Raw genomic sequence first — 23,514 nt, forward strand, 5'->3', positions numbered from 1 at the left:
TTACATTGTCATGAGAATGTGAAATGGCGCAGCCCCTGTGGAAAACAGTCAGACAGCTCCTCAGAAAGTTAAGTATGGAATTACTATATGACATGGCAATCCCTCTATTAGCTCTATATTCCAAAGAACTGAAAGCAGGGACTTGGACAGATATTTGCACGCCGATGTTCACAGCGGCATTATTCACATTTGCCAAAAGATGAAAGCAACCCAAGTGTCTGTCAACCAATGACTGGATGAACAAAATGGGGTATTCACATACCATGGAATCCGATTCAGTCGTCAAAATGAGCGAATTTCTGTTTCCTGCAACAACGTGGATGGAACTTGAAGAAATCATGTTGAATGAAATCAGATAAAAAAGGACACATATTGCATGAGCTCACTTATATGAAATAATCAGAATGTGCAAATTCCTGGAGTCATAAACTGGATACAGGTCACTGGGGCGAGGTGGGTATGGGGCTGGGAACTGATGAGTTTCTGTTGGTCGGAAATGTTTAGCTAATGGATGTGGTGATGACAACACAACATTGTGAATACAATCAGTACCCCTGAATTGTGTATTTGAAAGAGATTAAATGGGAAATTTTAGGTTGTACATATGTTACAAGAAGAAAAATGAAAATTAAAAAAAAACATAGAACTGTACAACATGAAGAGTGAACTCTAATGTAAACTATGGACTATGGATAATAGTACAATTATAATAATACTGTCTCAGCAAATGTAACAAAGTCACCACACTAATGTAAAATGTCAACAACAGGGAAAACTGAGCAGGGGTGGTGGGAATAAGGAAACTCTGTACTTTCTGCATGGTTTTTCTATAAACCTATAACTGCTCTAAGAAAAAAAGATAACTTAAAAATAAATCTTCTATGAAGCAAGGTATTATCCGGAGCCTCAAACTATCTCTACAATGGTTCATGTACAAAGCTTAACACTCCATCAAAAATAACCAAAGCAAATAAGAAGAAAGGACTTGTCAGAAAGCCAAGAAAATAAAGAACAGAATCTGACCTAGAGGAAATCCGGATAATGGAGTTTTCAGGCATTGCCTGTAAAACGCCTATACTTTGAAGAATTAAAACACACACACACACAAGATGGCCGAGATCTGGAAACTTTGAAACTATTAAAAGAAAAGAATCAAATGAGAATTCTAGAACTAAAAAATACCACAAGAAAAATTATCTCAAAAAGAATTTGAGGACTAGAAAATATTAGAGGAAAATCTCCAGACTAATGTGAGGAAAATATAATACAGAAGAATGTAAAAGACACATGGGATACAGAAAAAAGGCCTGATGTATGTGAAATTCTAGGCCTAGAACTGAATGACTATGTTAGTGACTCAAGACCCGACAAGTGTGTCTAATTCAATCCTGTACACCAAGATCAAAAAATTTAATCAACTAATTAATTTTATAAAGAACTGCAATATGGAAATCAGGACATCAATTCAAGCATGTTCCAAACTTGCTGACAGCGGACTTCTCCGGGCCTCATGCTTGATGTCTACCAACGGTGAACACCGACATTAACTAACAACTCCTGCTCCTCTGCCTTTAATCCAGAAGGCATCTGTTGAGCACCCCGTTGCCAGGCACATGCCAGTGTCGGGGTACAAAGCCCACGGAGCCGCTCCCAGCTCTCGGGGCAGGGAGCTGATGGCTCATGGGCCAATGTGAGGTGCACTGTGAGGAAACCACCAAGCAGGTTGGCAGAAAACCAACAGAGCACCAGGTATTTAGCCACCCATTGTGGTTCAGGCCGAGAAGGACCTGTCTCCAACCCTGGGCTGGCTGTGCCATGCTGGAGCGATTCTCTCTCCAGTGAGTTCCCTCGGTGGCACTTGAGCCCGTGAATGCAGAATGGCTGCCATTGGCAGCCTGGGCTCCCAGTCATGCTTCTTTGTCAAGAACCCAGGAGGAGAAAGGGCTGGAGCCAGTGACTGGACGCGGACATTGCCGAGTCCACGGGCTGTGCCGTGACTGGGTGTCGGGCTCTGACGGGTCTGATTCCTCGGCGATCACAGCCCAGGACTTGCGGGATGTCCCTCCAGGGCCGAGGGGAGCCCTATTACCTGTGAGTCAGCTGTGAGCCCAAGCTCCATGGGGGCAAGAAAGGGCCCCCAACAGCCCTGGGGGCAGCTCCTGCACTGGGATGAATGAGCACAGGAGAGCTCGCCTGGGGAATGGGCCGATGACCCCCCAGGAAGATTGTCGGAAGAGTGACCTGCAGAGAAAAATATCTGGCAATTAGAGATGCACCACAGATGTTAGTTAACTGAGTGAAAACTGAAGGGCACTCTGCAAATGTGAGTGCTCCGCCCCCCTACCTCCCACACCTCCACCTGCCCAATGCCCAGAGGCAGGTAACCGTGAAAATATCCTGAGAACTTTCAGGCACAATTCTGAGTGTACTGAACTTCGCAGAAAAAAAATCAGCACCGTTGTAGCATGTAGAGCCCGACATGGAACACAAAAGACAGCGACTGCTGCAGGCAAAGGCCAGCACTGGGCAGTGGAGCCGCCACCAGAGCAGCCCCTCATGCCGACAGGCTTCATTCCTCGTCAGCAGACAAAGCACGAGCACATACCCCTTCTCACCCCCACACACAAAAGCACCACCCAGCTCATCACTTTTCATCTTGTGGTAATTTAGAGAGCCGTGACCTCTGAGTGGTTTTAACCATCAGTAAGTGACCCAATTCCTTTAAAAGTCAACTAATCTCCAAAACACTTCGCATTTATAAAATGCATCAAAGGCCATATATTTTTAGCCTGCAATGCCCCAGAAGATTTGCTAGGTACTGTATAAATTAGCAAGATATTCCTGGGCCCAGGCTTTGAGGAACCTGGCTTCTGCAGCTATCACGCCATAAACACTGCCTCCATGGAGTTCTAATCCCCAAACCCAGCAACTTTTCTGGAGCCTCATGTGCTTCAGCTTCTCGCAGCGCCTCTGCCCTGCTGAGTTCCATGGCACGAAGCTTTGCCATCTTTCCCACTTGCTTCCAACTGATGCTTCTGCTTCCACCACTTCTTTTCCTCCTTCTGGGCTCTGACAGGAGATATCTGCGAGGACTTTGCCCTCTGCCCTTTTCTCCTTGGTGCCCACTCAACCCTTGCTGGTTTGCATCCACGGCTCCAGCACGTCTGTTTTCGTGTGCACGCCTCCCAAACCCTGTGGCCAGTCAACCAGGGACGAAGATGGAGCTCGCCATGTCTCCCACCAGCCGTTCCTGCTGACGTTCCAGTTTTGGGAACTTGAATTCACGGATGCACTGGTACCCTAACTCTCCAGGGCACTGAAAATAAAGTCCTGCTTTGCAGCACTTGCCCGTTCCCATCGTGTGCATCCTCCCACCTTGCCCAGTTTTGAGTCACTGACGTGAATGCTGAATCGGGAAGAGACCAGCACAAGCTCCTGCAAACCACAAACTGTCCTCCAAATTCCCCTCAGAAGCTCAAAGGCATCATTTCTCTCCATATCTTCACCAAGACGTCCCATCAACTGCAGTGTGTCCCTGTAACATGATCCCGCCCTCGGGCCTCTCCTTCCAGTCCCCACAACTAAATGATTGGCCCTATTGCTGCCTCCCAGGCTGCTCCCTCATTGGTGGCCTCTTTTGCTTCCACTGCATGACTGCAAGACTGAGCTTCCTGAAGTGCATTTGCCAACGTGCTACTCAGACCATCAGCAGTGCTCCTCCCCTCTCCAAATCAGTCACCCTAAACTGGCATTTAAGGCCCAACTGAAGAGGCACTGCCTATCGGTTAAAGCTAGGTTGGCTGGAGGCGGGGCAAGATGGTGGACTAGTGAGCTGTATGTTTTAGTTACTCCTCCAGGAAAGTAGGTAGAAAGCCAGGAACTGCGTGGACTGGACACCACAGAGCAATCTGACTTTGGGCATACTTCATACAACACTCATGAAAACGTGGAACTGCTGAGATCAGCGAAATCTGTAAGTTTTTGCGGCCAGGAGACCCACGCCCCTCCCTGCCAGGCTCAGTCCCGTGGGAGGAGGGGCTGTCAGCTCCGGGAAGGAGAAGGGAGAACTGCAGTGGCAGCCCTTATCGGAAACTCATTCTACTGATCCAAACTCCAACCACAGATAGACTGAGACCAGACACCAGAGAATCTGAGAGCAGCCAGCCCAGCAGAGAGGAGACAGGCATAGAAAAAACAACACGAAAAACTCCAAAATAAAAGCGGAGGATTTTTGGAGTTCTGGTGAACATAGAAAGGGGAAGGGCAGAGCTCAGGCCCTCAGGCTCATATGCAAATCCCGAAGAAAAGCTGATCTCTCTGCCCTGTGGACCTTTCCTTAATGGCCCTAATTGCTTTGTCTCTTAGCATTTCAATAGCCCATTAGATCTCTGAGGAGGGCCCTTTTTTTTAATCCTTTTTTCTTTTTCTAAAACAATTACTCTAAGAAGCCCAATACAGAAAGCTTCAAAGACTTGCAATTTGGGCAGGTCAAGACAAGAGCAGAACTAAGAGAGCTCTGAGACAAAAGGCAATAATCCAGTGGCTGAGAAAATTCACTAAACACCACAACTTCCCAAGAAAAGGGGGGTGTCCGCTCACAGCCATCACCCTGGAAACACTCCTGCCCATCGCTAACCCCACAGCCCAGAGCTGCCCCAGACAACCCAGTGTGACGGAAGTGCTTCAAATAACAGGCACACACCATAAAACTAGGCGTGGACATGAGCCTTCCCTGCAACCTCAGCTGATTGTCCCAGAGTTGGAAAGGTGGAGCAGTGTGAATTAACAAAGCCTCATTCAGTCATCATTTCAGCAGACTGGGAGCCTCCCTACACAGCCCAGCAGCCCAGAACTGCCCTGGGGGGACGGCACTCACCTGTGACATAGCACAGTCATCCCTCAACAGAGGACCCGGGGTGCACAGCCTGGAAGAGGGGCCAACTTGCAAGTCTCAGGAGCCATACGCCAATACCAAGGACTTGTGGGTCACTGGCAGAGACAAACTGTGGCAGGACTGAACTGAAGGATTAGACTATTGCAGCAGCTTTAAACACTAGGATCACCAGGGAGATTTGATTGTTAGAGCCAACCCCCCTCCCTGACTGCCCAGAAACACGCCCCATATACAGGGCGGGCAACACCAACTACACACGCAAGCTTGGTACACCAATTGGACCCCACAAGACTCAATCCCCCACTCACCAAAAACGCTAAGCAGGGGAGAACTGGCTTGTGGAGAACAGGTGGCTCGTGGACGCCACCTGCTGGTTAGTTAGAGAAAGTGTACTCCACGAAGCTGCAGATCTGATAAATTAGAGATAAGGACTTCAATTTCAATTGGTCTACAAATCCTAAAAGAACCCATCAAGTTCAGCAAATGCCAAGAGGCCAAAAACAACAGAAAATTATAAAGCATATGAAAAAACCAGACGATATGGATAACCCAAGCCCAAGCACCCAAATCAAAAGATCAGAAGAGACACAGCACCTAGAGCAGCTAATCAAAGAACTAAAGATGAACAATGAGACCATAGTACGGGATACAAAGGATATCAAGAAGACCCTGGAAGAGCATAAAGAAGACATTGCAAGACTAAATAAAAAAATGGATGATCTTATGGAAATTAAAGAAACTGTTGACCAAATTAAAAAGATTCTGGACACTCATAGTACAAGACTAGAGGAAGTTGAACAAAGAATCAGTGACCAGGAAGATGACAGAATGGAAAATGAAAGCATAAAAGAAAAAATGGGGAAAAAAATTGAAAAAATCGAAATGGACCTCAGGGATATGATAGATAATATGAAATGTCCACATATAAGACTCATTGGTGTTCCAGAAGGGGAAGAAAAGGGTAAAGGTCTAGGAAGAGTATTCAAAGAAATTGTTGGGGAAAACTTCCCAAATCTTCTAAATAACATAAATACACAAATCATAAATGCTCAGCGAACTCCAAATAGAATAAATCCAAATAAACCCACTCTGAGACATATACTGATCACACTGTCAAACACAGAAGAGAAGGAGCAAGTTCTGAAAGCAGCAAGAGAAAAGCAATTCACCACATACAAAGGAAACAGCATAAGACTAAGTAGTGACTACTCAGCAGCCACCATAGAGGCAAGAAGGCAGTGGCACGATATATTTAAAATTCTGAGTGAGAAAAATTTCCAGCCAAGAATACTTTATCCAGCAAAGCTCTCCTTCAAATTTGAGGGAGAGCTTAAATTTTTCACAGACAAACAAATGCTGAGAGAATTTGCTAACAAGAGACCTGCCCTACTGGAGATACTAAAGGGAGCCCTACAGACAGAGAAACAAAGAAAGGACAGAGAGACTTGGAGAAAGGTTCAGTACTAAAGAGATTCGGTATGGGTACAATAAAGGATATTAATAGAGAGAGGGGAAAAATATGACAAACATAAACCAAAGGATAAGATGGCTGATTCAAGAAATGCCTTCACGGTTATAACATTGAATGTAAATGGATTAAACTCCCCAATTAAAAGATACAGATTCGCAGAATGGATCAAAAAAATGAACCATCAATATGTTGCATACAAGAGACTCATCTTAGACACAGGGACACAAAGAAACTGAAAGTGAAAGGATGGAAAAAAATATTTCATGCAAGCTACAGCCAAAAGAAAGCAGGTGTAGCAATATTAATCTCAGATAAAATAGACTTCAAATGCAGGGATGTTTTGAGAGACAAAGAAGGCCACTACGTACTAATAAAAGGGGCAATTCAGCAAGAAGAAATAACAATCTTAAATGTCTATGCACCCAATCAAGGTGCCACAAAATACATGAGAGAAACACTGGCAAAACTAAAGGAAGCAATTGATGTTTCCACAATAATTGTGGGAGACTTCAGCACATCACTCTCTCCTATAGATAGATCAACCAGACACAAGACCAATAAGGAAATTGAAAACCTAAACAATCTGATAAATGAATTAGATTTAACAGACATATACAGGACATTACATCCCAAATCACCAGGATACACATACTTTTCTAGTGCTCACGGAACTTTCTCCAGAATAGATCATGTGCTGGGACATAAAACAAGCCTCAATAAATTTAAAAAGATTGAAATTATTCAAAGCACATTCTCTGACCACAATGGAATACAGTTAGAAGTCAATAACCATCAGAGACTTAGAAAATTCACAAATACCTGGAGGTTAAACAACACACTCCTAAACAATCAGTGGGTTAAAGAAGAAATAGCAAGAGAAATTGCTAAATACATAGAAATGAATGAAAATGAGAACACAACGTAACAAAACCTATGGGATGCAGCAAAAGCAGTGCTAAGGGGGAAATTTATAGCACTAAACGCATATATTAAAAAGGAAGAAAGAGCCAAAATCAAAGAACTAATGGATCAACTGAAGAAGCTAGAAAATGAACAGCAAACCAATCCTAAACCAAGTAGAAGAAAAGAAATAACAAGGATTAAAGCAGAAATAAATGACATAGAGAACAAAAAAAAAAATAGAGAGGATAAATATCACCAAAAGTTAGTTCTTTGAGAAGATCAACAAGATTGACAAGCCCCTAGCTAGACTGACAAAATCAAAAAGAGAGAAGACCCATACAAACAAAATAATGAATGAAAAAGGTGACATAACTGCAGATCCTGAAGAAATTTAAAAAATTATAAGAGGATACTATGAACAACTGTATGGCAACAAACTGGATAATGGAGAGGAAATGGACAATTTCCTGGAAACATATGAACAACCTAGACTGACCAGAGAAGAAACAGAAGACCTCAACCAACCCATCACAAGCAAAGAGATCCAATCAGTCATCAAAAATCTTCCCACAAATAAATGCCCAGGGCCAGATGGCTTCACAGGGGAATTCTACCAAACTTTCCAGAAAGAACTGACACCAATCTTACTCAAACTCTTTCAAAACATTGAAGAAAATGGAACACTACCTAACTCATTTTATGAAGCTAACATCAATCTAATACCAAAACCAGGCAAAGATGCTACAAAAAAGGAAAACTACCGGCCAATCTCCCTAATGAATATAGATGCAAAAAGACTCGACAAAATACTTGCAAATCGAATCCAAAGACACATTAAAAAAATCATACACCATGACCAAGTGGGGTTCATTGCAGGCATGCAAGGATGGTTCAACATAAGAAAATCAATCAATGTATTACAACACATTAACAAGTCAAAAGGGAAAAATCAATTGATCATCTCAATAGATGCTGAAAAAGCATTTGACAAAATCCAACATCCCTTTTTGATAAAAACACTTCAAAAGGTAGGAATTGAAGGAAACTTCCTCAACATGATAAAGAGCATATACGAAAAACCCACAGCCAGCATAGTACTCAATGGTGAGAGACTGAAAGCCTTCCCTCTAAGATCAGGAACAAGACAAGGATGCCCGCTGTCACCAGTGTTATTCAACATTGTGCTGGAAGTGCTAGCCAGGGCAATCCGGCAAGACAAAGAAATAAAAGGCATCCAAATTGGAAAAGAAGAAGTAAAACTGTCATTGTTTGCAGATGATATGATCTTATATCTAGAAAACCCTGAGAAATCGACGATACAGCTACTAGAGCTAATAAACAAATTTAGCAAAGTAGCGGGATACAAGATTAATGCACGTTAAGTCAGTAATGTTTCTATATGCTAGAAATGAACAAACTGAAGAGACACGCAAGAAAAAGATACCATTTTCAATAGCAACTAAGAAAATCAAGTACCTAGGAATAAACTTAACCAAAGATGTAAAAGACCTATACAAGGAAAACTACATAACTCTACTAAAAGAAATAGAAAGGGACCTTAAAAGATGGAAAAATATTCCATGTTCATGGATAGGAAGGCTAAATGTCATTAAGATGTCAATTCTACCCAAACTCATCTACAGATTCAATGCAATCCCAATCAAAATTCCAACAACCTACTTTGCAGACTTGGAAAAGCTAGTTATCAAATTTATTTGGAAAGGGAAGATGCCTCGAATTGCTAAAGACACTCTAAAAAAGAAAAACGAAGTGGGAGGACTTACACTGCCTGACTTTGAAGCTTATTATAAAGCCATAGTTGCCAAAACAGCATGGTACTGGCACAAAGATAGACATATAGATCAATGGAATCGAATTGAGAATTTAGAGATAGACCCTCAGATCTATGGCCGACTGATCTTTGATAAGGCCCCCAAAGTCACTGAACTGAGTCATAATGGTCTTTTCAACAAATGGGGCTGGGAGAGTTGGATATCCATATCTAAAAGAATGAAAGAGGACCCCTACCTCACCTCCTACACAAAAATTAACTCAAAATGGACGAAAGATCTCAATATAAAAGAAAGTACCACAAAAGTCCTAGAAGATAATGTAGGAAAACATCTTCAAGACCTTGTATTAGGTGGCCACTTCCTAGACTTTACACCCAAAGCACAAGCAACAAAAGAAAAAATAGATAAATGGGAACTCCTCAAGCTTAGAAGTTTCTGCACCTCAAAGGAATTTCTCAAAAAGGTAAAGAGGCAGCCAACTCAATGGGAAAAAATTTTTGGAAACCATGTATCTGACAAAAGACTGATATCTTGCATATATAAAGAAATCCTACAACTCAATGACAATAGTATAGACAGCCCAATTATAAAATGGGCAAAAGATATGAAAAGACAGTTCTCTGAAGAGGAAATACAAATGGCCAAGAAACACATGAAAAAATGTTCAGCTTCACTAGCTATTAGAGAGATGCAAATTAAGACCACAATGAGATACCATCTCACACCGATTAGAATGGCTGCCATTAAACAAACAGGAAACTACAAATGCTGGAGGGGATGTGGAGAAATTGGAACTCTCATTCATTGTTGGTGGGACTGTATAATGGTTCAGCCACTCTGGAAGTCAGTCTGGCAGTTCCTTAGAAAACTAGATATAGAGTTACCATTCGATGCAGCGATTGCACTTCTTCGTATATACCCGGAAGATCGGAAAGCAGTGACACGAACAGATATCTGCACGCCAATGTTCATAGCAGCATTATTCACAATTGCCAAGAGATGGAAACAACCCAAATGTCCTTCAACAGATGAGTGGATAAATAAAATGTGGTATATACACACGATGGAATACTACGCGGCAGTAAGAAGGAACGATCTCGTGAAACATAGGACAACATGGATGAACCTTGAAGAGATAATGCTGAGTGAAATAAGCCAGGCACAAAAAGAGAAATATTATATGCTACCACTAATGTGAACTTTGAAAAATCTAAAACAAATGGTTTATAATGTAGAATGTAGGGGAACTCGCAATAGAGAGCAATTAAGGAAGGGGGAACAATAATCCAAGAACAGATAAGCTATTTAACGTTCTGGGCATGCCCAGGAATGACTATGGTCTGTTAATTTCTGATGGGTATGGTAGGAACAAGCTCACAGAAATGTTGCTATATTAGGTAACTTTCTTGGGGTAAAGTAGGAACATGTTGGAAGTTAAGCAGTTATCTTAGGTTAGTTGTCTTTTTCTTACTCCCTTGTTATGGTGTCTTTGAAATGTTCTTTTATCGTATGTTTGTTTTCTTTTTAACTTTTTTTTCATACAGTTGATTTAAAAAAGAAGGGAAAGTTAAAAAAAAAAAAAAAAGAAAAACAAGGAAAAAAAAAGATGTAGTGCCCCCTTGAGGGCCTGTGGAGAATGCAGGGGTATTCGCCTACCCCACCTCCATGGTTGCTAACATGACCACAGACATAGGGGACTGGTGGTTTGATGGGTTGAGCCCTCTACCATAGGTTTTACCCTTGGGAAGACAGTTGCTGCAAAGGAGAGGCTAGGCCTCCCTATGGTTGTGCCTAAGAGCCTCCTCCCGAATGCCTCTTTGTTGCTCAGATGGGGCCCTCTCTCTCTGGCTAAGCCAACTTGAAAGGTGAAATCACTGCCCTCCCCCCTACGTGTGATCAGACACCCAGGGGAGTGAATCTCCCTGGTAACGTGGAATATGATTCCCGGGGAGGAATGTAGACCTGGCATCGTGGGACGGAGAACATCTTCTTGACCAAAAGGGGGATGTGAAAGGAAATGAAATAAGCTTCAGTAGCAGAGAGATTCCAAAAGGAGCCGAGAGGTCACTCTGGTGGGCACTCTTACGCACAGTTTAGACAACCCTTTTTAGGTTCTAAAGAATTGGGGTAGCTGGTGGTGGATACCTGAAACTATCAAACTACAACCCAGAACCCATGAATCTCGAAGACAGTTGTATAAAAATGTAGCTTATGAGGGGTGACAAGGGGATTGGGAAAGCCATAAGGACCACACTCCCCTTTGTCTAGTTTATGGATGGATGAGTAGAAAAATAGGGGAAGGAAACAAACAGACAAAGGTACCCAGTGTTCTTTTTTACTTCAATTGCTCTTTTTCACTCTAATTATTATTCTTGTTATTCTTGTGTGTGCGCTAATGAAGGTGTCAGGGATTGATTTGGGTGATGAATGTACAACTATGTAATGGTACTGTGAACAATCGAAAGTATGATTTGTTTTGTATGACTGCGTGGTATACAAATATATCTCAATAAAATGAAGATTAAAAAAAAAAAAAAAAAAAAAAGAAAGACATAATGCTGAGCAAAATAAGCCAGGCACAAAAAGAGAGATATTGTATGTTACCACTAATGTGAATTCTGTGAAAAATGTACAATGTTTTATACTGTAGAATGTAGGGGACCTAGAGATACCAATTAGTGGAGGGGGAATGATAATCTAATAAGAACAGATAAACTATGGAGGGTAATCTCAATGTTATGGGAATGCTCAGGAATGATTGTGGTTTGTAAACTTTCTTGGATATAGTAAGATCAAGTTGGAAGCAATAGAGTTATTTTAGGTTTTTTTTTTCTCTTATTCCTTTGTTTTCTTAGGGGTTGTTAATTTTCTTGGGGTATGGAAGGAACATGTTGGAAGCAATGTAGTTATTTTAGATTATTTGTTTTTCTTACTCCTCTGTTTGGACATGGTTTATTAATTTTCTTGGGGTATGGTAGGAACATATTGGAAGCAAAGTAGTTATTTTAGGTTATTTGTTTTCCTTAATCCATTGCTTTGTTTGAAATGTTGTGGGGTTTTTTTGGTTGTTGTTTGCCTGTTTGTTTTTAATTTTTTGATAAACAAAGTTAAAAAATTGAAAAAAAATCAGTAGAAAAATGGGAGTAAAAACTAAATGACAAATAGGGTGGGATGGGGGGATGGTTTGGGTATTCTTTTTTCACTTTTATTTTTTATTCTTATTCTGATTCTTTCTGATGTAAGGAAAATGTTCAGAAATAGATTGTGGTGATGAACGCATAACTATATGATCATACTGTGAACAGTTGATTGTATACCATGGATGACTGTATGGTTTGTGAATATATTTCAATAAAACTGAATTAAAAAAAAAAAAAAAAAAAAAAAAAAGCAAAAAAATAAAAAGAAAAATAGGGGAAGGAAACAAACAGACAAAGGTACCCAGTGTTCTTTTTTACTTCAATTGCTCTTTTTCACTCTAATTATTATTCTTGTTATTTTTGTGTGTGTGCTAATGAAGGTGTCAGGGATTGATTCAGGTGAGGAATGTAAAACTATGTAATGGTACTGTGAACAATCGAAAGTACGATTTGTTTTGTATGACTTGCGTGGTATGTGAATATATCTCAATAAAATGAAGATTAAAAAAAAATAAAAGTAGAAAGTTTTTTAAAGTTTATAATCAAAAAAAAAAAAAAAAGCTAGGTTGGCTGCAATTCCATTTTTAAACCCAAAATAACAGTGGCTATGAAAAGACAGAAGTTTCTTTCCCTCTCATGTGAAGTCCAGAGGTGAGCAGCCCAGAGTAAGGAGACTGCCCCACCGAGTCCTTCCAGCCCTCCTCCCAGGTTTGGCAGGTGGGCCTCAGCCGCCATGTTTCCAGGTGGACAGATGAAAACGGGATGAGGGCCCCGTGCTGGCTGCGTTGGCAGAAGGGTCCTGGAAACCACCACAGGATGCCTGCCCTTGAACCTGTCATGCAGCCACAGCCAGGTGCAAGCTGCTGGGGGCCACATGGGGACTCAGAAGGGGAGGCCAGTTTAGGGGAACGATGACCTGCCCTGCAGCAGGCCTCGACTTACCTTTGAAACCTCCTTCCCATGGGGCCTCTGCCTAAACTGCACAGTTGCAGGCCCCCTGTGGTGCTGGCTTGTGCCAGACGCTGTCTCCAGTGCTTCCACCTGGGAATCCTCCAGCCCTGGCATCCTGAGACGGGAAAGCCAAGAACTGGGGGGCTTGAGATATCCAGAGAGGCTTGAAACTGGCTGGAATCAGCACACCTGGGAAGCTTGTTAAAACGTTAGAAGAAATTGCTGAGAAAAATTACGAGGAATGAGAAGGAGACCAAAGGTGGAGCCCTGGGAAACGGCAGGTACTTTATGGCACTGGGGGAGGATCCGAGTGTCCCTAGAGCCCGTCCGAGAGGTGGGAGATGCCGAGGCCGCGGTGACGAGGCAGCTCTGGGCGAGACGGGGCAGAGTCCACACCTGCCTTCACTCCCCCACCTTCCACCGTCGTGCCCGGAACCAGGTTCACACAGAAGCTCTCTGCTGGCCCTCACTGGTGGGGATGGAAAGCTCCCTGACCACCTTGCTGTGAGGTCTGGAGTAAAAGCTGAGTGAGTAGCGAGCGGGGCCTCAGAATCGGGGGCAGGACACACGCAGTGAGCGGAAACCACCCAGTGACCATGCCCTGAACCCAAGTCTGTGTTGGGGCAGTGAGGACCCCCACTTCCTAGCCCCCACCCCCCTCCCCACCCACGCCATTCCCTCAAAGGCCCTTGCTGGCTCCATCAGGCACATCCCCAGTCTGCCCAGACAGAAACTTGGCCATGCTGACTTTGAAACAGACAGGAAAGCTCCCAGCTGCGTGCACCTGGGCCACTGAAAGCTGGGAAGGAAACACCAGTCAGGAGAAGTTTGATTTCTGCACCCCGTCCTTCTGTCCATCCACACTGCTCACTCAGCAGTGCTGCCCCTGCTGTCCCTCAGTGGGTGGAGGCCTGGGCATCCCTGTAGCCAGGGGCACTTGTGCCTATGGAGCCCAGTGGCTGCACCAGGCCATCCGATCCCACCATCTCAAGGGGGACAGGAGACCAGCGGGTCCACGCCCACTTCATAAATGAAATGAGGGTACAAGAGATGAAGGGACTTAAATCAGCATCCCCAAAACTGGGATTTTAAAGAGCAGTTAAAAAGAAAATGCAATAGTGAAAACGACAAATTATTTCATCAATTGACTTTCTGAAATGCCATCAACTATGCCATTAATTCAAAATAGGAATAATGAAGTTGGAGGGCTCACACCTCCCAATCTTAAAAGTTATTACAAAGCTACAGTAAACAAACAGCATAGTACTGGTACAAGGACAGACATATAAACAAGTGGAATCAAACTGCGAGCTCAGAAATCAACCCTCACATTTATAGCCAACTGGTTTTGATGGGGGACAAAGACCACTCAATTGGGAAAGAACAGTCTCTTCAGCAAATGGTGCCGGGAAAACTGGATCTACATTTGCAAAAGAATGAAGGTGGGCCCCCACTTTGAACCATAAAAAAAAACTCAACATGGCTCAAAGACCTAAATATAAGAGACTGAAATGTCAACTCACTTGAAGCACGTTTCAGGAATTTCTGTTAGGTAATGGTTTCCTAGACTTTACACCCAAAGCAAAGCAACAAAAGAAAAAACAGAAAAATAGGACCTCATCAAAGTTAAAAATTAGGGGGTCTCAGAGGACTTCTACACAATGGGAGAAAATATTTGAAAACCACATATCCAATAAGGGTTTAATACTGAGAATATATAAAGAAATTCTTTAACTTAACAACAAAAAGACAAACAACCCAAATAAAAAACGGGCAAAAGACTTGTAGAAACATGTCTCCAAAGAAATTATACAAATGGCCAAAAGCGTATGAAAAGGTGCTCAACACCATTAACCATTAGTGAAATGTAAGTCAAAACCACAATAAAATACCATTTCCCACCCACTAGAATGGCTACTATTAAAAAAGAAAACAGAAATTTACAAGTGTTGGAAAGGATGTGGAGAAATAGAAATATTCATTGAGGTAATGTAAAATGGTCCAGCTGCTTTGGTACAGTTTGGCAGTTCTTTAGACTTAGAAAGAAATGAAAAGGGGGCTATTACTACTGATCCCACAGAAATATAAAGGACTATAAGAGTTTACTATGAACGATGTTACACCAACAAATTAGATAACCTAGGTGAAATGGGCAAATTACTAGAAACACATGAACTACCTAGACTGAGTCAAAAAGAAATAGAAGATTTCAGCAAACTAGTAACTTCTAAAGAGATTGAGTCAGTAATAAAAAACCTCCCAACGAAGATTCCTGGACTAGACAGGTTCAGAGGTGAATTTTAACAAACATTCCTCCCAAATTAACATCAGTCCTGCTCAAAATCTTCCAAAAATTGGAGAGAAGAGAAAATTCCCTAACTCATTATACATGCAAACATCACTGTCATCTAAAGCCAGATAGAGATCAAAATCTAAATAATAAAATTAGAGACAAATATATCTTACAAATATAGATGCAAAAATCATCAACAAAATACTAGCAAACCAAATCCAATAGCACATTAAATAATTACACACCATGACCAAGTGGGTTTATCCCACAGTGCAATGTTGGTTCAACATAAGAAAATCAATTAAGGTAATACATTATATTAACAGAATGAAGAAAAAAAAAGTTGATCATCTCGATTGATGCAGAAAAGGCATGTTATAAAATCCAGCACCTTTCCTTGATAAAAACATGGTGAAATTAAGGAATAGAAAGAAATGTTCATAGCACGGTAAAGGGCATATATAAGAAAAGCCCACAGCTAACACCATACTCAGGAGAAAGAAAGAAAGCTTTTCCTCTAAGATCAGGGAGAAGACAAGGATGCACACTGCCACCACTGTTATTCAACATGGTTGTGGAAATTCTAGCAATCAGGAAAGAGCAAGAAATAAAATTTATCCAAATTGGAAAGGAAAGGGGAACATTTTCCTATTTGCAGGCATGATCCTACATACTGCAAACTGAAAAATCCACAAAACTTCTTCAGCTAATAAATGATTCCAGCAAAATCTAGGGTTATAAGATCAACACCCCCAAATCAGTAGTGCTTCAATACACTAATAATGAACAATTGGAGGAAGAAATCAAGAGAAAAATTCCATTTACAATAGCAACTAAAAGAATCAAATATCTGGAAAGAAATCTAATCAAGGATGTAAAGGACTCATACACAGAAAACTGCAAGACATAGCTAAAATAAATCAAAGAACTAAATAAAAGGGTATTCCCTGTTAATGCATTGGAAGACCAAATATTGTTAAGATGTGAATCTTATACCATGAACAACTGATTGTACACTGTGGATAAATGTATGGTATGTGAATGTAAGTCTATAAAATTGTAGGAAAATATATATATAGGAGTAAAAGTGTTGGAGAAAACATGGTGAGAGCAATGATGCCTCACCAATATGGACTAACTACAATGTGTAAACTCAGAATTTGAATCTTAGAACATAGCCTAACGTGGACACAATAATTGTAATAGTACCTAGATTGTAAGCTCTTACAGCAGTTAACTCTATCCCTGAATTGTAAGGCCTATCTCTAAACTTTGAGATGCTGATCCCCTAGCGTATGTTGTCACAAACATTGAGACTGGTGGTTTGATGTGCTGAGCCCTTGAGCATGGGACCTTGCCCTTATGAAGCTCATTACCACAAAGGAGAGTCTAAAGTTGTATGTAATGGTGCCTAAGAGTCTCCCCCTGAGTACCTCTTTGTTGCTCAGATGTGGCCCTCTCTCTCTCTAACTGAGCCATCTCGACAGGTGAACTCGCTGCCCTCCCCCCTACGTGGGACCCAACTCCCAGGGGTGTAAATCTCCCTGGCAACGCAGAGTATGACTCCCGGGGATGAATGTGGACCCGGCATCGTGGGACTGAGAGTGTCTTCTTGACCAAAAGGGGGATGCAAAATGAGACAAAATGGTTTCAGTGGCTGAGAGATTCCAAATGGAGTCGAGAGGTCACTCTGGTGGACATTCTTATGCACTATATAGATAACACCTCTTAGGCTTTAATGTATTGGAATAGCTAGAAGTAAATACCTGACACTACCAAACTCCAACCCAGCAGCCTGGACTCCTGAAGACAATTATATAATAATGTAGATTACAAGGGGTGACAGTGTGATTTTGAAGACCTTGTGGATCACACCCCCTTTATCTAGTGTATGGATGAGTGGAGGAATGGGGATAAAAACTAAAGGACAAATGGGGTGGGATGGGGGGATGATTTGGGTGTTTTTTTTCACTTTTATTTTTTATTCTTGTTCTGGTTCTTTCTGATGTAAGGAAAATGTTCAGAGATAGATTGTGGTGATGAACGCATAACTATGTTATCATACTGTGGACAGTGGATTGCATATCATGGATGATTGTATGATGTGTGAATGTATTTCAATAAAACTGAATTTAAAAAAAAAAAAAGATGTGAATCTTACACAAAGCAATTTACAGATTCAATAAAATTCCAATCAAAATCTCAACAGCCTTCTTTGCAGAAACGGAAAATCAGTCATCCAATTTATACAGAAGGTAAGGGCGATGAGTATTAAAAGTCATCTTGGAAAAGAAAAGCAAGGTTGGAGTACTCAAACTTCCTGATATTAGAATTTAGTACAAAGCCACAGAAATTAGCACAAGGACAGACATATAGACCAATGGAATTGGATTAAGATTTCAGATATCAACCCTAACATTTATGGCTAACTTATTTTTGACAAGGATATCAAGTCCACGCATTTGGAAAAGAATAGTATCTGCAAAAATTGGTGCTGTGAAAACCAGATGTCCACATGAAAAAGAATGAAAGTGGACCTGTAACTCACACCATATTTAAAAAATCAACTCAATAATATGGATCAAAGAGCTAAATATAAGAACAGCACTACAAAACTCCTGGAAGGAAACATAGTGAAGTATCTTCAGGACCTTGTGTTAGTGAATGGTTTCTTAGAATTAACACCCAAGCCCAACGGAAAGAGAAAAATAGAAAAATGGAACCCCCGTGAAGAAAAAATATTAAAAAATCTTTTGTGTATCAAAGGACTTTATCTTAAAAGTAAAAAGACAAGCTACATAATGAGAGAAAATATTGAAAATCACATTATCAAATATGTGTTTCATAACCAGAATATATAAATTAATTCTATAACTCAACAACCAAAAGACAAAAATCCAATCAAAAACCTGGTTAAAAAAAAAAAGAAAAAGAAAAAAAACTTGAATAGGCCACTCTCCAAAGAAGATATACAAATGGCTAAAAAGCACATGAAAAGATGCTCAACATCATTAGCTATTAGGGAAAGACAAATCAAAACCAAAATGAAATTCTGTTTCATGTCCATTACAATGGCCACTATTTAAAAACTGGAAAATTAGAAGTGCTTAAGAGGATATGGAGAAGTAGGAGCTCTCATTCATTGTTGAAGGTAATGTAAAATGGTGCACCCACTGTGGAAGACAGATTGGCAGTTACTCAGAAAATTAAGTTTAGAATTACCATGTGCACCATTAATCCCACTTCCAGTTATATAGCCAAAAGAATTGAAAGAGGGCCCCAAATAGATATTTGCACTCTGATGTTCAGAGTGGCATTTTCACAATGTCAAAATATGGAAGCACCCCAAATGTCCATCAACTAATGAATGATTCAATGAAATGTACCATATACATACAATTGAATATTTTTCAGCTGTAAAAGAATGAAATTCTGATACATGTGACAACATAGATGAACACTGAAAACATCATGTTGAGTGAAATAATTCAGATACAAAAGGACAAATACTGTATGGTCTCATGGATATGAAACAATTAGAATAAACTAATTCATGGATTCAGAGAGTAGAATATAGGTTACCAGGGGTTGGGGTACAGAATGAAGAGCCAATGCTTAAACTGTACAGAGTTTCTATTCAGCCTGATAGAAAAGTTTTGATAATGAATGTTGGTAGTGGTGGCACAACCTTGAGAATGTAATTAATGGCACTGAATTATATATTTGAATGTGGTTAAAAGGGCAAATTTTAGGATATATATGTTATCAGATTAAAAATTAAAAAAAATAACCCACAACAAAGAAAAAGCATAAGATTGTATAATGCAAACAGTGAACTCTAATGTAAATCATGGACTATAGTTACTAGTACATTTAAAAACATATTCTTTCAATGCATCTAATGTTCTACACTTATGCAAGGCATTAATAATAGTGTGGTATATGGCAACTCTGTATTTTTTGCATGAGTTTCCTGCAAATCTACAACTGCTCTAATAAAAAAGAAGGTACTTAAAGTAAAAGAATGGATGACATGTGTTCTTGATTCTGTAGATTTATTAATGAGCGAATATAAGGTGTATTGCAATTGTTCCAATTCATGTAAATCATATGGAATTATATGAATTAAAAATTAGAATAACCATAATGAAAGTGTTAGTACCTTATCTACCGAATTATAGTGAACAATTATAGCTCAGCAAGTAGAGAAATGTTCAGAGCAATTGGGATACAGTGTGGCCCAATTTCCAGAAATGCAAACAAACAGAGATTTGCACATGTACCCATAACTGTATATATGTGTCCAGTAAAGAGGAATGAATGGAAGAATTCATGTGTCTTTAATGCTGGCACCTTGAGAAAAGAGATACAATTTATATATAATGAGGTGAACTTGCTTATAACTTCTTTACGCAGACCTGTAGTGTTTTATATGTACATAAGAAAGAATGATTTTTAATGCTGTTGTCAAATATTTTAATCACTGAATGAAGAGCATTACCACAGAGTATAAAAAAGTCTGACACAGGGGAGGCCTGCTTCCTATCTTGAGCCATTTACCTATTCTGCTCTCCATATCTAGAAATGAACAAAAATATTTCTGTGAGGTATAATGCAGGTATTCTTAAAATAGTTATTGAGTGTGCATGTCTGCAGATAAGGAAGCAGCTGTACATGATGTGTAATTCAGTTGGTAACACATAGACTACTACACTATTCTCTTTCTTTAATATGCTTCTACAAATTTCCTTCCCAATCACTCTAATTAACAACCCATTGTGCAATCTAAGCCTTTTTTGCCAGGACTGATCATTGAGGAAATTAACTGGGGAGATGGCAGTTTAAAGGAAGGAGATTTTGTCCAAAAGGTCCTTGGGGAGTTGGGACTTGCATGCCAGCCCCTCCCCAGCCTCAACCCAACTCCTATTGCCCTACATCTGTGATTCATAGGCTTCCCTTTTTCATCATGGACACAGCTCCAAACCATAACACTTTGTGAGTGTATGTATTTACCCAAGCAAAGAGAAATATATAGAAAGTTACATGTCTTTTAACATTGGGCACCTTGAAGGAGGTGGTGCAATTCAGATATGAAGTGGTGGCACCACTTCTTTACACAAAACTGCATATAATATCCATTATAATAAGTATGTGAGAACTTTGTAATTTGAAAGATACCATAAATATGTATTCACATACTTTTTTAATAGGGGAAATGCTACATTTAATGTCATATTCAAATATTTTAATCACTGGCAGAAGCAGAACCACAGACTGTACAAAATTGAAATCTAGCATATTTTTAAATTCCTATTTGGAGCCAATGGCCTCTTCTGGTCTCTATATCTAGAAATGACCAAAGAGAATCCTGCAAGGGTAAATGAAGTTATTCTTGAAGTATCCATTGATTGTGCATGTCTAAAAATAAGCAACTGTCTGGACATCACATGCAATTCTCTAGGTAACATGTGGACCACTACGAGATTCTCTTTCTCTGGTATGTGCCATCACCCCACCACCACCATAGCTCTACTTGAAAATATAGCCTTGTGTATTCCAGACACCTTTTTAGGACTGAATGTAAAGGAAGTTAACTAGGAAGATGCAGTTTTTAAGAGAGAGATTCTTGACAAGAGCCTTTGAGAAGTATGACCCCCTCTAGCCACTTTCTGTCCATGCTGGGAACATCAGACCCCTCCCACTCAGGTGACTCTGGACCTCATGGGCTTTCCTTCTTCATCATCAAGAGTGTGCAGAAAAACCTCATCTCAAATTCCTAAGTTCCCTCTGCCTGAGAACTTATTGTTCATTGGAGACATCACTCTCTCTCTGAGAAATAAAAATGAGATGCACTAGGGATGGATGTGATAGTCCCAAAGGTTCTGCCCATCTTCTAGGTGTCTCTGAAGGCTTCCCCGTGCCACTCTGTATCTGATTGCACAGGGAGGTGGACAGCAGCTCGGGCACCTGCAGTTCTTCCGAGGCCCTGGGACTTGATGCTGTGGATGTGATTTGGGCTTCTCTGCCCACTACTGAATCTGGGTCTGAATCTGTCCTTCCCAGCTTCACCTCTGACTGTGTGTCCACACTGCTCCCCCCAGGGCTAGGAGGCCTCACTGTCTCTTTTACTCCTTTATTCTGGGCTTTTTCCTACAGTTTTATGATCTCAAAATAGGTCAGGTGACAGGTAAGGCTAGGACAGGTCACAGAAAAGAGAAAAACCAGAACAATTCCACTGATACGTGCAAATCCAGGAAGTAAAACCTTATTAAAGAAAAGAAAAACTTACAAAGCTGTAGTCCTTACATTCTAGCAAATCCTTTGCAAAAGATATTCAATAATTACTAGAGCTATTTTGCTCCACAAAAAATAAACAAACAAGAACAACAAAAACAATAAAGAAAGTCAATAGGTTCTTTTGTCCAAACTAGTTGCCAAAGAGGGAACAATAGTACATCATAACTCAAAACCTAAGCTGTGTTAAATAAGTACATGGATCATGGGCTCATTTATATCCTGATGCTTTCCTCTCCTAGAGGTTGCAGAGTAGGGACCCAGCAGTCCTTGGCTGTAAGGCTGTTGACCCACTGTTCATGTGTAGGCAGAATTCTCCCCAAGCTTGACGTCTACTCTTCCTTCTAATGTAAAATATTCAGTTACACCCATCTTTAAAAATACACTTACTATGAACTGCCAAGGATGAGGCCCCTCCCAGCCTCCTGGGTCCCAGGGAAATCCCACTTCTTTTCTGAATTACAGTGGCTCGTATTTAGGGTCACATTTCCAAGCCAAAACACCCTGCCTTCCCCAGTCAGGGTGTCTTACGGCTGCTTTTTAAGCACTTCCCCCCTCTGCCCTTGAAGATGTGCTGCTCTTGGTTTCTTCCTCCAGGCCCCCTGCCTCTGGCTTCACCGGCTCATGCTTCCTGGTCACAAGCCAGTGTGGGGATGCCCCAGAGGACTCTCCTTCAACTTAACTTGGGCAATGGGCTCAGGACTACAGGACTCAGTCTCCTGGAATGGCACAAGGGCGCTGATGGTTCAGCATAGGGTAGACTTGAGGGAAACCAAACGTGCTCTCTTAGAAGAGCTCAGCCTCAAATATTTCCCACGGGTGAAACTGTGGTTGTGGTTTGCCTCTCAACTTTACCACGTACAATTCAGTAAAATCGTGGACCTGACCTCTTACTGCCTTCAAGCAGACCCATAGCTTGATGAAATAGAAACCCGTTCAGATGATGATGTGGAAAAAGACTTCCTGGGGAGGCAGATTGGGCTTTTTGATTGGGATCTCTAGGCTGCCTGGCATTTTCAGCCTTGGTTTGGAGCCTATGAGAACAGAAAGTTATTTACATGAGCTCCCTGGGCCCTGGATCATCAGCTGTGAGCTCAAAACTCTTATCTCAGGGATCTGTTGAGGGTTCTCCATCTTCCATCTGTCAAACTGGGAAATAGCCTCACTGCCTTTTTCCTCAGGGACTCCCCCTCTTTGGGGACACCGTTGTGGGCCACTTAATATTCTGTGTTCAATGATATTAGTAGTAGTATTACTCTTTGAAAACACTGTAATACATACTGGGATTTTATATTTGTAATAGAGGATCTTTCAGTAAAACTTTTTGGTAAGTTCAGCATTTATTTGTTGAATGCCAAAATGAATTTTCTCCTTTATAACATGAAAATGATCTTTTATTCCTGAATCTGTGTAATACCATGTAACTTCTGTGAAATTATATCTATGAAAGTGATTTCCTTAGTAAATTAAGAGTAAGCAATCTAACAGGATAAATGATAGAGATATATTCTTGATTACCTCTTAATTGCCAGGCACTGTTCAGGCCCCAGGAATATGGTGACAAACGGAGCAGACCCATTCCCGTCTTCATAGACCTTCAATTTTAGAGAAGAGGCACATGTTAAACAAGCAACATAAAAAATCTGTAGTGTCATATCAAGGAGGGATACATGTCCTTTTTTTGAAACATCCCAACTGTCTCCTTCACTAAGACTGCTCTCTTCAGTATGATCCAGTGAAAACTAAGCACTACCAAAGCTTACCATCATCAAAGT

The sequence above is a fragment of the Choloepus didactylus genome, chromosome 20 (genome assembly GCF_015220235.1).
Source record: "Choloepus didactylus isolate mChoDid1 chromosome 20, mChoDid1.pri, whole genome shotgun sequence".
Lineage (NCBI taxonomy): Eukaryota > Metazoa > Chordata > Mammalia > Pilosa > Megalonychidae > Choloepus > Choloepus didactylus.